The 17,309-nt window shown below is 40.9% G+C and overlaps 1 protein-coding gene across 1 annotated transcript in view; it reads left to right on the top strand.

Moving 5' to 3' along the window:
- The window catches only part of LOC124551101 (zinc finger and SCAN domain-containing protein 31-like), a 185,529-nt gene that overhangs the window by 162,833 nt on the left and 5,387 nt on the right, over nt 1-17,309 (top strand). The gene's annotated exons all lie outside the window — the stretch shown is intronic.

The raw sequence follows: 17,309 nt of genomic DNA, 5'->3' as shown, positions 1-17,309 counted from the left end.
TCCACAGTGCAGCTCACAACGCATGTAATTTGGAGTACCAGCTGGCGGATTCCTCTTATGTAGAGTATGTGGTGGAGGCAGACCTCATACCCTGTAAGTATCCATGAATGCCTAAGCTGATGACCACAAGCAGAGGTACATGATTCATTATCTTAATCAAGCAGCCCCCTGGTTGAAGGAGTATAAGGCACATACCCGTTTTCTTCCATAATTTAAGCGGGTATGATGCTCACTTTCTTGTCAAGCTGTTGGCTAATTTTAGCTGGGAGAAAAATCAGGCCAGAGTCCCACTGATAGCGTTGAGAAATGTATTTCATTCTCCAAGTGCATGATGCCGAAAATTATGCTCCACTTCTTTGAATACTACGTTGTATGTAGGCGCCACTCCAGAAACTCATTGAAACTGTACCTCGGGATAATGTGCGTATCACACGATCTGCATTCCCTGACGAGGAAAAGTTTCATCTTGTGACTAGCTAAGGACTTTTCCCTTATGAGCATCTGGCTAGCAGTGCATAACTGTACAATGCCAAGCTACATGACCTATCTGTATTTACCAGTAATCTCACAGGTGATGCCATAACTAGTGCACGTTATGGCATACTGTAAATGTGGGGTTGGAATTTATCTCTCCCAGTCTGGATGAATGCACATGACTATACATAGACACCGTGTACTTGCTTACAGACGTTTTTCAACAGTTCCAGAGTGTGTGCATGATCACGTACTGCCTAGACCCTGTCTTTTATTACACGGCACCTAGGTTTCCTCGGACGTGATGCTTAATAACACGAGGGGCAGCGTCGAACTTTTAACTCCAGATAATCCACTTATGTGTGTAGGTTTCAAAGCATACCTTGATTAGAGCTATATTCAATATGTGGATGTGAATAACTTACAAGGGTATGCCATGATGCAACCACTGCTGATTGGTGGGATTCAATGGGTGTCTGAAAATAAATTAAAGGGATTAAGTGGAAACATAATGGGTCTGGTGGATGAGTCTGATGTAGAGTATGTGGTGGAGACAGACCTCATCCCCTGTAAGCATGCATGAAATGACAAGTGACTTCCCGTTATGTCCAGAGCAAAACGTTCTGCAGGGAAGTACTATCCCTAAACTGATGACCACTGTTGGACACAAGCAGAGGTATGTACCAGCCCCCAGGTTGAAGGAGTATATTGAGTTAAGTACTGAAAGAGGATGGGCATGACTAGCTACATCGAAACAGACCTCTATAAACTAATGAATAATTCAGTTTTTGGTAAAACCACACAGAAAGTAAGAAATGAATGCGATATTTTAATTAGGACTGAATGGGATGGGCATTGGGACATAAGAGAATGCATTGCCCGACCAAATTTTAAGCGGGTCACTATTTTCGATGATAACTTTGTTGCTGTGGAGATGTTGAAGGCCTCAGTAGAGTTTACAGTACCTAACTATTTGGGTATGTGTGTACCAGCAATCTACAAACTTCACATGTACCAGTTCCACTATGAATTTGTTAAAACTCATTCCACAAAACCGAAGTTATTTTATATGGATACAGATAGCTTCAGCTATTCAGTGAGGAACTACAATCCATATGAAGTAATGAGGTGTTATGGTAATGAATTCGACACGTCGGGAAGTGCAGCTGATAATCCATATGGTATTGTTCCTCAGAAAAGAAGGTTACTGGCTTAATGAAGGAGGAGGTGAATGTAGTGCTGATTGTGGAGTTTGTGGGTCTAATACCCAAAATCTATGTATATTGTACAATAGATAGGGCCATCCAGAGGGCAGCTAATGGTGTGCAACATGCAGCATCCTGTGTCCTTGCAGTGCTTGTATGGTGGTGTTTGTAGTGCTCCACCGCAACCTCTGCATATGGTACAGCAAACTAGTATTCAATAGCGAGGTCACGAGGTATACACTGTGCTGCAATCTTAAGTCAGATTGTTACCTCATGACAATAAGAGCCGTTTGTGACGACGGTATCGAAACCCTCCCATACCCACACTGTTTATTTGAAGTGCAAGAGGGAGTGGGGGAGTTACATGGTGTGAATGAGAGAGAGAGAGAGAGAGAGAGAGAGAGAGAGAGAGAGAGAGAGAGAGAGAGAGAGAGAGAGTGTGTGTGTGTGTGTGTGTGTGTCAGAGAGAGAGAGAGAGAGAGACTGACTTTCTGGTTGAGTGAGAGCTTGTGCCAAATAGTAGGACTCTTTTATCATAGTGTAAGTATTGTATGTGTGTGATGTATGGTGTGCCTGCATGTGGCATTGCTTATGTGTTTTTGTATGCGCATGTACACATGTTTGAGTGTGGGTGTCTGTGTAAATAAATTCTGCTTATTTTTCCTTAATAAGTAGCGTACTAAGTACGCATGAATATATGAGCACCATGTCTGGAAAAAATTATAAAACAATAAAAAAGTAAAAAAAAGTGCAATGTTTATACAGGGTGATTTTTTTTCACCATGTACAAACTAGGCAATGATCAATGAGAGGCAATCTTAAGTCAGATTGTTACCTCATGACAATGAGAGCCGTTTGTGACGACGGTATCGAAACCCTCCCATACCCACACTGTTTATTTGAAGTGCAAGAGGGAGTGGGGGAGTTACATGGTGTGAATGAGAGAGAGAGAGAGAGAGAGAGAGAGAGAGAGAGAGAGTGTGTGTGTGTGTGTGTGTCAGAGAGAGAGAGAGAGAGAGAGAGACTGACTTTCTGGTTGAGTGAGAGCTTGTGCCAAATAGTAGGACTCTTTTATTATAGTGTAAGTATTGTATGTGTGTGATGTATGGTGTGCCTGCATGTGGCATTGCTTATGTGTTTTTGTATGCGCATGTACACATGTTTGAGTGTGGGTGTCTGTGTAAATAAATTCTGCTTATTTTTCCTTAATAAGTAGCGTACTAAGTACGCATGAATATATGAGCACCATGTCTGGAAAAAATTATAAAACAATAAAAAAGTAAAAAAAAGTGCAATGTTTATACAGGGTGATTTTTTTTCACCATGTACAAACTAGGCAATGATCAATGAGAGGGTACAAGACAGGTCTAATGAACCTACGTCTGGAAATGCATGGTTTCCATGCCATAGACCATGTATTCAGTTGTACTTTATTACAGAGACTGGTCTAATATGTGCTGTACCATGCAGCTGCAGTTACAGTATGCATGGTTTCCTCCTAGAGGGTGGTACTGCTCCTCATATGTCATGGGCTTGTGCACTCTCTTGCCATAGTAATCGGTAATGTTGTGTCGGATTCTCTTCTCTTGCTGACTCACCTTGTAGCGGATGCAATATGGCGTTGCACACAGTGGTTCTGCATTGGAATTGAAAGCTTGTCAACATGGTGTTTACTTACGGAGAGGCAAATGGCAATGGGTGGTGGGCAGCAAGTTTGTATCAGGAGAGAGATCCCAACCACCACAGCATTCAATGTTTGCAATGGTGTTTCGCCATTTGTCAGAGACTGGGTCGTTTCAGGAAGCAGGAAATCACAAAGGACGTACTTGAAATGTTGAGGAGGAAAATGTGATTAACACTGTGGAAGGCAAGTGCAGTGTCAATACCGGGCAGTTGACTCTCAAGTACAAGGCAAGCCAGATGACCGTGTGGAACATTCTCCATGACAGTTGTCACTACCCTTATCACTTAAAGCATGTGCAGAGTGTACTAGTGACAGACTTTCCACATCGGGAGCAGTTTTGTTACTGGTTTCTTCACCAGGAAACCACAATTCTGGCATTTGTGTCATCTTTGGTTTTCACAGATGAGGCCACCTTTACATGAATAGTATCTTCAACTTTCATAAGTCATTTGCAGGATAGTATGCAGAACCCCCCCCCCCCCCCCCCCCCCCCCTTCCATGGTATGGTGACAGAGAACAGGATCGGTGCAGCTGGAATGTGTGGGCTGGGATAATTGGTGACCATATTTTCGGACCCTTCTTCCTTCCACGTCACCTAACAGGGTGGAACTATCGGCGTTTCTTGCAGGTGGAAGTGTCATTGGTGAATGGAAGGGTTATGTATCTGCTACATATGAAGTGAAATGTTTGTGGCTGCTACATGTGGTGCTCCAGCCAACTTTGGCGTTAATGTTCAGACACATCTCAATTGTGTCTTTCCTAGTCTATGGATTGGATGAGGGGGGTCCAGTTGCATGGCCTGCTCGTTCACCAGATCTCAACCTGTGTGATTTCTGGTTAGGGGGCCATCTCAAAAGCACTGTGTATGCAGAGGCCATTCCGGATGTGGAGACACTGGAGTAGCATATTCATGCTATCTTTCACATTTATCAGATGCAGTCTGAGCAATGTGAATGTGCGAGACGGAACATGCTAGGGCGCGTACATGTCTGGAAATCATTTTCAGCACATTCTGTAACTGTGGCTGTATGGTACACCAGGTATTAGACTGCAGTCTCTGTAACAGAGTATGATTGAATAAACGGTCTCTAGCATGGAAACCACGCAGTTTTGAACATAAGTTTGTTCTGCCTTTTTTGTTCCATATCCTCTCATCAATCAGTTCCTGTGGGGTGGAAAAATCATTCTGTAAAAAAAATAAAAAGTTTAAAAATAAGTGGAGAGAACGATCAAAAAGGTCAAATAATTGTAAATGGAGAAGAAATAATAGTTTTACAGTATTTCTCTTCTTTTATACTGTGTGCGTGAGATTGTGTGAATGCAAGTGTAAATAGAATAGTTTTTACGTTTCACCTACCGCTAGCTGTGCAGGACATTTTAGTTTTAAGTGTGAGTTCTGCACACTTCATTTTAGTGTAGCTGTTCCTGATGAGCATTTTAGGACTATCTGCTTCATTGCATTATTAAATTATTTCATCTGCTTGAGGTGTGAAATGTTTTACAGCAGCTGGAACATGTTAAGTTTAGAGCCACCCAGTTCAATATATGAACTACGTTTTCTGTTTGGATGGAATTTCACAAGTTGTAGTAATAATATTAGTGTAAGAGAAACTGTACCTGTGCAGTGGCTGTAATCAGTACTGCGATGTTATGCAGAAATTTTCGCCCCATATTGTTAGTAATGTAGGAATATTCAGTCGGTACTGCAATGCAAAGTAAATTTTTTCAACCAATACTATTATTTGTAAATCTAAGAACTATGAATTTAAAAGCAGTATTACTTTGTGTATTGTAAAAACAATAAGATTTGTGACTGTAAAACAGTATTACTACTGTGAGTACATATGAATACAAAATTTGTTATTCGTTACCATATGTCTTTGATGTTATTTCACAAATCCATACCCTTACAAATGTATATAAAGGCTGTGCAAGATGTACAAGGTATTAATTTCAAGCATGATGAGATATATTGAGTGACAACGCCCCTGCAAGGTTTCAAGCCTACTGATTTGAGAAATTCGTAGTTCGCACATGTTATCACCATGCGATTCTGCTACAAACTGCTGTTCTGTGTGCTCTGCTTTTATAAGTTATGCCCTTCCTGTCTTAGATGTAGTCATACAATGATTTCCTCACCATGAAAGTCAACAAGCCTTTTATTCTGGTCCCTAATACACAGCTGCAGGTAGCCCAATGCCTGAACTGTCAGTGGAAGGGTATAGCATTGGTAAGAGTCGCGATGCCCTACCCAGTTCTGTCCTTATATGGATCAGTTTTCGCCTATAAATGACCGTGATTGGCGATCGGACTCGTAATTATAATCGACAGATAATTGCATGCAGCAAGACCTCAGTGGTGATTTTACTAATCACTATAAGCACTGCTGAGGTAAGCTCTTACCACACACTGTTTAATTTCGAATAATTGGAACCAATATGGTAACTTGACAAGCAAACAAGGGGGAGGAGAGCACACAATATAATTCATAATCACTTTGAAAAGCGACATACACTGCTTATTGACAATATGGATTCTACACATATATTACTTTCATTAGCACAGCAAAAGAGACTTTCATCAGTACAGAATAAACCTATTTTAAACTTGAGACACTTTTCTGTAAAATAACACTGAAATGCTGAGTGAAAAGATCCTGCTAAGCATTGCAGATGTATAGCTATTGCGGGGGCGTTATTTGTAATTTTGTAACTAATAAACAACTTTATATAACATTATCTGTATACAGAATTGGCCACTGACTGAAAATGAGTTTTTACACTGATGTTTCCTGATAATTTTCAACGTGAAGGATTTTTGAACTGATAGTAATTCAATGCGACATGACAAAAACACTTTCCTGTTTTTTTGGTTAAATATAAATTTAGTTTGTTACAGAAAATGTGCACAGTACCTTTTGTTTTCTTCTAGCTGGTACTTTGTACACAATCTGATGGCCAAATATGGCAATAATGATTTTAAGCACTTTATATAGGCCTGCATATAGCCAGCTTATGATCTGAAAATGTTGCTTATTAAATATCAGTATGTGAAAAGAATACACTAAACATCTACTGAAATGACAACACTGTGATCAAGCTTATTGCTTTTAAACACTTAACTTGTATTACTTATCCTGACTGACAGCTGCTGAGGCTGCAGAGTAGTTGTTCCTGTCATCGGATGCTGCGTTCCTACTGACTACTGCCAATTTAAAGCGCCTCTGGTGGCATAATTGTGAACTGTACCAGTTGCTTGGTCCTCTGGATTGGAGGTGGAAAACTGACTGTGAATTTAAAAAATGGCAAGAAGTTATAACAGCAGCATTTGTCTGCTTAACGTGCAGAATGCATCTTGATAGCATTCTCCTGCCTAGCCATCATTTACTGGACAGTTTTCGTCCTCTTCTTTAGGCACTCATCCAGTTTTCTTTCCATTCTGCATATTGGAGTTTGTGGGTGCAGTCCTTGGCTGTATGCTTACAGGCAACATGCTGTTAAATTTCTTCTGGTCAGGCACCAGCAGCTCTTTGTAGAACACATTCTGCTCAGCAGCGAGGATGGCAAGTGAGTGATGATGGGATGAGAAGGTGGGTTCGTGGAGGGGGAAGTGGATGGGGATGAGCAGTTGAAGCTCTTCAGTGGTACATATTATGTATACGAATATGCTTCCACTCAAGCGAATTAGCGTCAACTGCTCGCCTCTTCCGTTTTGGAAGAGTTAATGCTTCATGTGGAATACCTCGGCAGCTTGCGAATGCGTACAAACGTGGGCATGTATCGGTTTGCAACGTGCATCTTGGCTCCATCCCTCTGCATTGCCACAATCGGCTGAATCAAATCATTCTGCTTGTTCCATTATCATAGTCTCCCAACCACTGTTTAGTGAACTGTGGCTGCAGTGCTTTCTCGAATGTGTATATGTAATAGAGCTATTGAAAGTCGCCCTATCATTCACAATAATCTTGTTGATGGGACATATTGCAATGCTTCCACGACAGCTCAGCATAGACTGAACCTCCTGACCAATTCTGGTAATCCAAATTTCAATTTCGCGCCAATTTTTGTGAACGGGACGGAGGTGGGACATTGGCAAAGTCCTGGGACAAAGAAATTCCCGCCATTTTTGAATATCCCGCCAAAAGTCCCGCAAGTAGGATAGATGGGGGAGGGGCAGGGGGTGGGAACCCATGTGCCGGTTGGGGAAAACACGTGACGCCATCCGGCAGTGGGAAGTAATTGATTGATCAACTTAATTAATTTGCATAGCAATTTGATATGAAAATTGGGTTAGGAGCCCCATTACCCTACGACTAGCGCAAACATGCGAATTTATCTGAGAATCATGATAAATGAGAACGGGTGATCCGAAAATATTGTATAATGTCTATTTTATAAACCCCTTGTAAGGAATGGAATTAAACCTTTACATTAGTTTTGCCTTGGTTTTCAGTTAATGCTGGGTCAGCACTGCTTATCTTAAGCCAGTTGATTACACACCACCACAACCAGGCGAACACGAGAAGACACCAGAGAATGTGGTCTGCACACAATCAAATGAAGTTCGTTTGTGCCCACTACTGTTTACACCAAGGAGACTTCTTGTTTGCTGATTTTCGTTCACTGATGATAATTCACAGGTGTCAACTGTGGTGTAAATCAAGTATTATTTTGTGACTTTGTAGGATTTCTAGGCAAAATAATTCTCTCCAGTCTCCATTGGTTAGCTGTAGGATCGTAAAATCAACATGACTGAATAATTAGACGATTCATATATGCACCATCTCTAGGAGAATGATGCTGCTGATTCTCTCTGAAAACTGAGCAATTCATTGTCCTAGATAGGCCTTTGTACTGTATGTGGTGCATGTGCTTCCCACCACAGTTGTTCCCCCAAGACTGGGCTGATGACACTACCCCTAGTATAACACTGGAGCCAACTATGTATCGCCATCAAGAACTATCCTCAAATACTCAGGTCGACTGCACCAGATAGCATAGGTTTTGATGTGAGATAGTACAGGGTTCCAAGTCCCACTAAGAAGAAAACTCTTGTCTTTATTGAACAGATTATGTGCCAACCTAATTTCGATTGCCTCTTTATAATCACAGTTCTAAAATTTGAAAGTACTGGCAAATACCAGAACTAGGTTAATTTCATTCCATGTTACTCTTTTAAATAATGTTCTGCTACTGCCGACTTTTCAGAATGTGATGGCGATGTTCCATGCACCTATCCTGAACTGTGCGAATTGAAAGGCCAATGTAAGCACTCCCACATTCACACCAAATTTTGTATATTGCAATCTTCCTAAGTCCCAGATCATCTTCGAGAGAACCGAGTAGTGTACTAATCTTGGAAGGTAGATGGAAAAACTTTTAAAATTCTTCCAGTCTGAAATTATATGACACCAGTATTAGGAATAAATGCCACAAATCTATGTTCTCCATCATGCACTGCAGGGGATGGTCCACATTCTGACCAATCTGCTTCTCAGAGTGCACATTTTCCTTAAACACAGCCATCAAAGGTGCAGGTTCATGGGTTAATGTGGTGGTTAGTAGAGGTTGCATTGTCGTGATGGAATTTGAACTTCCCACTGGGGGGGGGGGGGTGGCAGGGGGGTGGCACTTTCTCACCAGACAGGTTAATTAATTGATCAGTTTAATTAAGTAGTCAAGCAAATTGTTAACAGTGAGAGGGGTCTACTCCAATAACTCAGACCCAAAAGTATACCTATAGCAGTGAGGGGGAAAGGGGTTAGGGGAGGGGATGGGGGGACAACGGGTTAAGTGCCTGTCAATCAAAAGGAAACGGGGGTGACATGGAAAAGCGCTTAACAGAACAATAGGCTCAGGACCTGTCAATCAAAGGAGAACAATAGGTTAAGTACCTGAGTGCATACCTGCCCCTGATGTAGGCAACCCGCAGTAACAAAATGCGCCAGAAACAGATTAGTCGCACTACTGGTATAGTACTACTGTTCACAGTAAACTTATACTAGAGTGAAATTTTTCATTAAAAATATATTCCCTACTGAACGAACAGCTCTATTTGTGCAATCAATAATTAAAGTGAAATGTGATTGTATGACACTGTTGGCAGAAAGGTCCCATCTGGGGTTCCTTGGCTATTTGGTGCAAATCCTCCTGTCTGACACCAATTTGGCGACTTGCAAGTTGGGGAAGGTGAGTTGAAGTGATTAGAGTAACACAAACATCCAGTTCCCAAGTGAGGAAAATCATTTGCCCCTTGGGTGTCGAAGCAAGGACCCCATGATCTAATGGCAGCGACACTAATGACTAGACTTCGATCTGTGGACATTTGTACTAGAAACAAGGATAATGTTCATAATAATAAATTTTGGTCCAGAAAGCTGCTCTTTATTATAACAAACATTTTCAATAACGTTCCAGCAGCCATAAAGAGTTTAACTACTAATGAAAAAAGCAGATTGGTGGCCAAATCTTTCTGTTCGATTGATGAAATTATTAGCAGAACCGACTTTTCTGTGTATGTTATTGAGAGTATCAAATAACACTAATGTTATGTACTGTATGACTTGTGTATGAATTCAGTGTTATAATATGATCATTGTAAATAAGTATCCGAAAACGATTTTATGTATGCTGGTGGGTGGCTACAATATCTCAAGAAATATCATGTGCACCTCGGTGTATTAAACATTTAAATGTTTTATGACAAATGTTATTACCTTTTAAATTAAAAAGTAAGACTTTTTACTTCTTCTACATCCACAAGGTCCTTTTCACTTGCGACGTGTGAAGGTACGTTAGTGTATCAGTTCATCTCTGTTAATTTATATTGTGTTCTTGTTTTCTAAGTGTTTTAGACGCTGAAGGATCTCCTCACTATGGATCAAAATTACATCTCAACTAATCTTGGGACAGTCTGTATCTATCTTCTATTGCCTGTCAATTCCATTTCTTCGGCACCTCTTCACACTCTTCCTTGGGTCAAACAAACCTGTGATCGATCATTCGTGCTGCTCTTCTTCGGACACGTTTACTGTCTTCTATTAATCATATTTTGTATGGGTCCCACACATTTGAGCAGTATTCTAGGTGAGGGGACTTCCTTAGTATGCTACCAATGGACCAAAGTCTGCCACCTGCCTTGCCCAGGACTAAGCTTAAATGATCGTTATGTTGCATATTTGCTAAAAATTTACTACACCCAATATTTGTGTGAGTATGAGATTGTTTGCTGATGAAGCAGTTGTGTGGAGGTAAGTAGCTTCAATGGAAAACCATGAGCAATTGCAGTGGTTAACTGTAAGATAATATCTGTAACAATGAGAAAAATTCTCCTATGGTATCTGATTAAAAGGATTAGTGGTGAACATCTTGGAAACGACACATTGTGTATATGTTTAAGAGTAATGTCAAGCGATGTGAAATGGTACGATCATTTAACATCGATATTAGGGAATGTGAACGGAAGACTTACACTTGTTGAAAGGGTTCTGGGAAAATGTGGTGCATCTGTAAAGGAAATCCAATACGTGATGTTAATGTGACCAGTTCTAACAACTGTTTCTGTGTTTGGAGTCTGTATCAAGGAGGCGTGACAACAGACATAAAACGAACTCAGGAATGTGCAGCTAAGGCCGTGAGAGGTCGGTATATACCGTTACAGAAGTGTAACAGAAATGCACTGGGAACTTAAATATGAATCGTTGGATGGAAGACGGAGATCTCACGAACCCATGTTGTGTAAATTTAGAGAACTTTCTGAAGATGAATATGTGACCATTACGCTGCCACAATCGTTTATCTGGCGTAGGGATCATGAGAAAAGTGATGAGGGTGCATACAGAGGCATGTAGACAGGCATTTCTCCCCTGCCTCAGCATGCAGATGGAGCAAGAAAGAAAATCGGTGATATTGGTAAATTTATGCACTGCCATACACTCAACAGTATGTTGCGGTTTATGTACAATGACGGAAAAATCGCAACATCAAAAATAATTAATGTAGAGTAATGAATTTTGGGAATACATTTGTCTGGGTAACACATTTAAATGATTAACAATGTAATGTCACAACTGAATGTAAGCACGAGCGAATGTGAAATGCTGGTATGTTAATACGAAGTGTAACCACATTTAACGACTCTCACAATCCGCAAACACGTGGTCGTCACAAATAGAAATTTTATATAAAATGAGTGCTAAAATTCAGAATAGCTAAGGAAATTGGACAGGATATATTACTCTGAAATACGATCTGCGAACTTAAGGCTCTGAGATCCGTAGTTAACACGTACTGAGCCGACAAAGACACGTGGAAACTAGATTACGAACTGAAATCTAAATTAGCGAAGTTTCAGAAATCTGTTCAGTTGTACTATACTCGTGAGATCAGACTGAACTGAGAAGATACATCGCGAGTCCACTTATTTGAACAGAGGTAGAGCAGAACAATGGCTTGCATGCGCTAAACGCAACTTAACTGCTCATAATGTTCCGAAATTAGCGAGAAAAGTTTCGTACACCGCTGAACGAGCGATGAGCGAAGAGAGCAACACGTTAATTTTGACTTGAGCTGAAATCTACAAAAATAAGATAATGAGTCATCTATGAGTAGGCACACTCACACTTGGTGTCGCCCGCCTCGCGCCTACCGGAACACTGCCGAACGAATCCTTTGGGGCCCACGGATTCCGTTCTTCCGGCAATGCCCAGAGGGCACAAACCATAAAAAAAAACGGGCTGTGCAGCTGAGTGTGTCTATATTAGTGGCCACAAGGTATATTATCTTTATTTCACCTCACATTTTCCTAATATTTTGGTAATTATCGGAACGAAAAGACGTATTGCGCTTCTCTCAGCTTTAATGTAATTTCGATACGTTGCCTGCATTTCATATGCATTAACGTGAAACCTAAAACGAACCAAATGCAATATGTACCCAAGGCGCTTTTATCTCTGGAATTTCTTTATAATTTCGTGCAGTTTTTACTTGATTTCGTGCCGCACAGTAACAACGACGAACAGCGAAAAGAAATGCTGGCCTTTATCGAGCGAGAATATCAGGCTCTAAGATGGAAAACAGTATAATTTTTTTTTCACGGGATATTTTCTTACAATCGGATGATAAGTATTTCATAGCAGCGGGCGTGTCTACTAGAGCGCTTCGCCGAAAATTCTCATAGCTCCGAGGGCCATACCTGACGTCACACTCACATTCAATGAATCACTGTCCATGACTGTTCCCTAATGTACTCGACAACATTTAGAGAAGTGATCAGTTAAAAATAACTTCTCATGACTCTCATAACAGTTTTTAACATTGCAGTTCCAGTACCCATATTCAGTTTACAATGATAGTACATTACACTTGATATGGTAGGCAGTTATTTGTAACTGAATATGTCTGTAAGTTGATCTTCAGTATTTCCTCTATTAAGATCAGATATTTCAACCACTCTGCGAGTATTTGTCAGCGAAACAATCAATGGAATATTTTCACAATAGCCAATTCCATCCTAAACTGCCTTTAACATTACCATAGCAAATATAGACATGAGACCGACACCTACCCACCGTAGACAAGTTTTCGTGTAAACCGACACCACAGACGGTGAACAGTTTGGAAAGATGTACGACAAAATAAAGAAAATTATTCAGGTTGTTGTTAAAGTAGATAAAAATTTGAAATACAATGAAAGACGGATTTCGATAGCAGGGACAGGAAGATGAAATAGAAGATGGACTAGGAGGAAGAAATGAAAGGGTGAGCCGCCTGATAAATTTCGCGCAGAGCGTAATTTAATCATCGCTAAATCTTTGTTCAAGAATCATGAAAGAAGTACGTCAACACAATAGACTTTTCGAAACACGATTTTAAATTCTAAGACACTTCCAGGTGGAGATGCGGACTGAAGATAATTTACTGCAGACAGCAACGAAAGAGACAGCTAAATGTAGCGAATTAAGAGATGAAATCTGAATAAGTTAAGACCATAGCTTGTGGATACTCTTAAAGGGAACATTAGCCAACGATTGATTGAAAGCGAGGAAGGAATACACTACAAGACGAATGGGTACTTTTGAGAGAACAAGTATTGAGAGCAGCACAAAATAAAAACACGAAAAAGATGCAGTAGAAAGCCTTGCATAACATATGATATATTGACTTGAATTGACAACAGAAGCAAATATAAAAAAGCAGTGCAAAATCGTAAATCAACAAAGGCTTTACAATTGCACTTAGAAAAGATAGATGGTGCATATAGGACAATCAAATTTAAAAAAATGTTTGGAGCAAACAAAAGCAACTGTACGAATATTAACAGCTCAGATGGCAAGCCAGAACTAAGCAGAGAAGGGAAGGCTGGAAGGTGGAGGAAATATGAGTATGGGGAGGAGGAAACTATACAAACTAAACTGAGCACAATTTTAGAATCCTGTGAAATTTATGAACACGTGATGCAATACTGATCCTAAAAGCTATCTTAGTAGACAGACAGAAGAAAGGCAAACCTACGTTAATGGCACTTGTAGATTAAGAGATCTTGATAATCTTGACTGAAATACACTCTTAGAAGCTCAGTGGGTATCAGTGATAAAACACAGAGACATAGAATTCTTTACAGCGTGTACAGAAGTCATACTATAGTTGTAACTTCAAGGACTAGAAAGGGAAGCAGTAGTTGAGAAGACAAAAATATGGAAGATAAAAAATGTAGACTGATAATAGCAAGAAACGTATATCTGAAAAAGAAGAGTTTTTTTTACCACGATTATAAATTTGTTGGGAAATATTTCTGTCAAGAAGACAATGAGTGCTTTCGAAACGTGGTGCTAAAGAAGAATGCTGAGTATTAGATATGTAGATTGTATAACAAATGAAGAGGTACTGAATCAAACTGAGGAGAAAAATGAAATTATAGCACAACTTGTCTAAAAGATGCAGTTGGTTGACAGGACATATTCTGAGCCATCAAGGAATCATTAGTTTGCTAATGGAAGCAAAATTGTAGAGACAACGGTAAGCAGTTCGAATGGATGTAGGATGTAGTAGTTAGGCAGAGCTGAAGAGGCTTATGTAGAATAGACTACAGTGCAATGCTGTATCAACACAGTCTTGAAGCTGAAAACCACAGAAAACAATTCAACGAATTGTATTATTGTTAACACAAAGCTGCAGCAGCACCTTTAATTAAATATGTTAGTTGTGAATTTATTTCCAGAGAATTTTTTTTATAATATAGCAACTAGTACGTATCACTTGTGCAATTGTGAAGTATTTGTGTATATTTTCCTCTTACTGCAAACAGTCTTATACTAGGAAATAAGTTCCAGAGTCTGCAGCTACTAAAGACAGTGCACACAATGTTGTATTTGGTACTTTATGCCAAGATGTTTCGCGAGGAGGCGATCAGGGATGTACAGTCTTTTGGTAATAGAAACTGACTAAGCAGAGGATATATATCCGGCCCGTGAAGACTGTTTTAGTGCTTCTGTAAAGAAACTTGGCAACCTGGGGTTATTACATGTACTTCTAAATTTTCTAAATGTTATAGACAAACAAAGTTTCTTGAGGCAAAACGAAATAATAAAGATTTGTTGATATGTAGCAATTATATCTTATGACATACCAGCAAATTGGTTTCTTTTTAAGCTGTGTAGGTCTGTATACAACATTGTAAATATTAACGTGCTCCATGTAACTGTGCTTCTCATTCCACATGCTGTTAAATAGCCTTTAAAAAGTACATCGATCAGTTGTAAGAAACTATAGTTAGTTCCATACCTCAATAGATAAAAGAGTTTCGCGTTTTTACCATACGACAAATTACGCGACTCTTTGCGAATAACCATTTGCAAAATATCACGTTTCGATATCTCGAACCGGTTACGAAATTTGATGCTGCTACAACTGCATGATTTACGACGAACAAGTCGACGCGCGCTGAACCACCGCGCGGCCCGTCCGCCGACATGTCATTCAGTGTCTCGAGAACGGTGACAGCTGTCGTCCTGCTCTCAACTTTAAAAACAATTTCGATATGTTGGCTAAATTTTATACGCAATAATGTATTACCTAAAATGAACTATACGCAAAGTCTGCACAGTGCTTTTTTACCTCTGCACATTGAGCAAAATTTCGTGTAGTGGTTTACTTGGAAGCGACACAGCAAGTAATCATAACGAGAAACAAAAAGAAATTCAGTCCTTTATCGGGCGAAGATATCAGACTGTAAGATGCGAAAGAATCAAGTTTCTTCATCGAATACTTTCCTTGTGATACGATGATAAGTATTTCACAGCTGCCGCCACGCCCGCTCCAGCGCTTCGGCGAAGGTTCGCATGGCCCTGACGTCACGCTCAACGCGTTCTGTGATTGGCGGCGCGGACCTGCGGCGCGGGACGCCGCAACGGCGGCGGCGGCGGCGGTTCGACGTGTGCAAACCGCGACTGTGCCGCGAACGGCGTTCCCATGGCAACCAACGCCTTATCGCGCGGTTTTGCCGCGCGGCAGCCCTAGTGGGAGCCGACCTTTTATCGATTCACCTTTTCTAATTCTCTCCTTCAACTCTGACAACTCGATCTCATTATCCTATTGCCTACCAATGTGTTTGAAGAGAAGCGGACACCCACTTAAGATCGGACACATTACATGTTCTAAGCCATCGGATTCATCTGATCCACATACTTCCTCAACTGAGAGCCGATCTTCCTCGTCTCCGAACATTCTGCTCAGACTGTCAGCAACGATGTTGTCTGTGCCTCGTAGTGCCTTACTTTGAACTGCAGGTGGTAGGGCTTCTGTGTTACCTCAGCTGTATGGATTACCTAAGATCCATAAGAACAACGTTCCACTAAGACTGATTGTTAGCGCTCCTGGCTCACCGACGTATAAACTAGCAAAACACTTGGCCTCGCTGCTCCACCGACACGTGCCTAAAGGACTCTGGACATTTCACTGAGAAGCTGAAAAAACTGAAACTTGCACCAACCGACATCCTCGTCAGCTTTGATGTTTCTTTGTTTACGAATGTGCCACTCAGTGACGCTCTGGAGCACATCGATTCCATTTTCCTGCAAGACATCGCAAAGCTCTTCCATGCCTGTCTCACCACGAGCTATTTCATGTGGAATGGCAATTTCTACGAACAGCTGGAAGGTGTCGCCATGGGTAATCCTCTTAGTCCAGTGGTGACCAACTTCTTCGTGCAACATTTCGAAGCACAGACACTGGACTCGGCGACTTGCAAACCTAAGGTGTGGTACAGGTACGTCGATGATACTTTCGTGGTGTGGAGCCATTGTGAAGAACAGCTCGGTGACTTCCTAAGACACCTGAACAGCCTCCATGCCAACATAAAATTTATCATCGAAGTACCAAAAGGACAAAAAACTGCCATTTCTTGATGTGCTGGTCACAAAGGATGGCGAAAACCTGGGAGACAGCGTGTATCGAAAACCGACACACACGGACCGATATCTGCACAAACTGTCAAACCACCACCCGAGCCAGAAAAGAGGCATGATTAGTACGCTCGTAACGAGAGCAGGACGAATATGTGAGCCGCAACACCTCAGACACAAAATGCAACACCTGGAAAGTGTTCTGAGGAGCAATGGGTACTCCGCAAATTATATTAGAAGTGTAACAGAGCCAAACACTCGACGAAGTAAGGAAGCAGAAAAAGAAATGTCGGGTACGGCCTTTCTGCCATACATTCCCAGAGTGACGGACAGAATCGGCCGTATATTGCGCAAACACGGCGTAAAGACGATTTTCAAACTGACAAGGAAAATCAAAGAGTGTCTTAAATCGGCAAAGGAGAAAAGGGACCCACTTGCAATGTCGGGAATATACCGTATACCATGCACATGCGGAAAAGTTTATGTCGGAATGACTGGACGATCAATCAACACCGGGTTCAAAGAACATAAACGACAATGCACGTTG

This window comes from Schistocerca americana, chromosome 9 (assembly GCF_021461395.2).
Source record: "Schistocerca americana isolate TAMUIC-IGC-003095 chromosome 9, iqSchAmer2.1, whole genome shotgun sequence".
In the NCBI taxonomy this organism is placed as follows: Eukaryota; Metazoa; Arthropoda; class Insecta; order Orthoptera; family Acrididae; genus Schistocerca; species Schistocerca americana.
The sequence above is the reverse complement of the archived record's forward strand: the minus strand, read 5'-3'. Positions and strand labels throughout refer to the sequence as shown.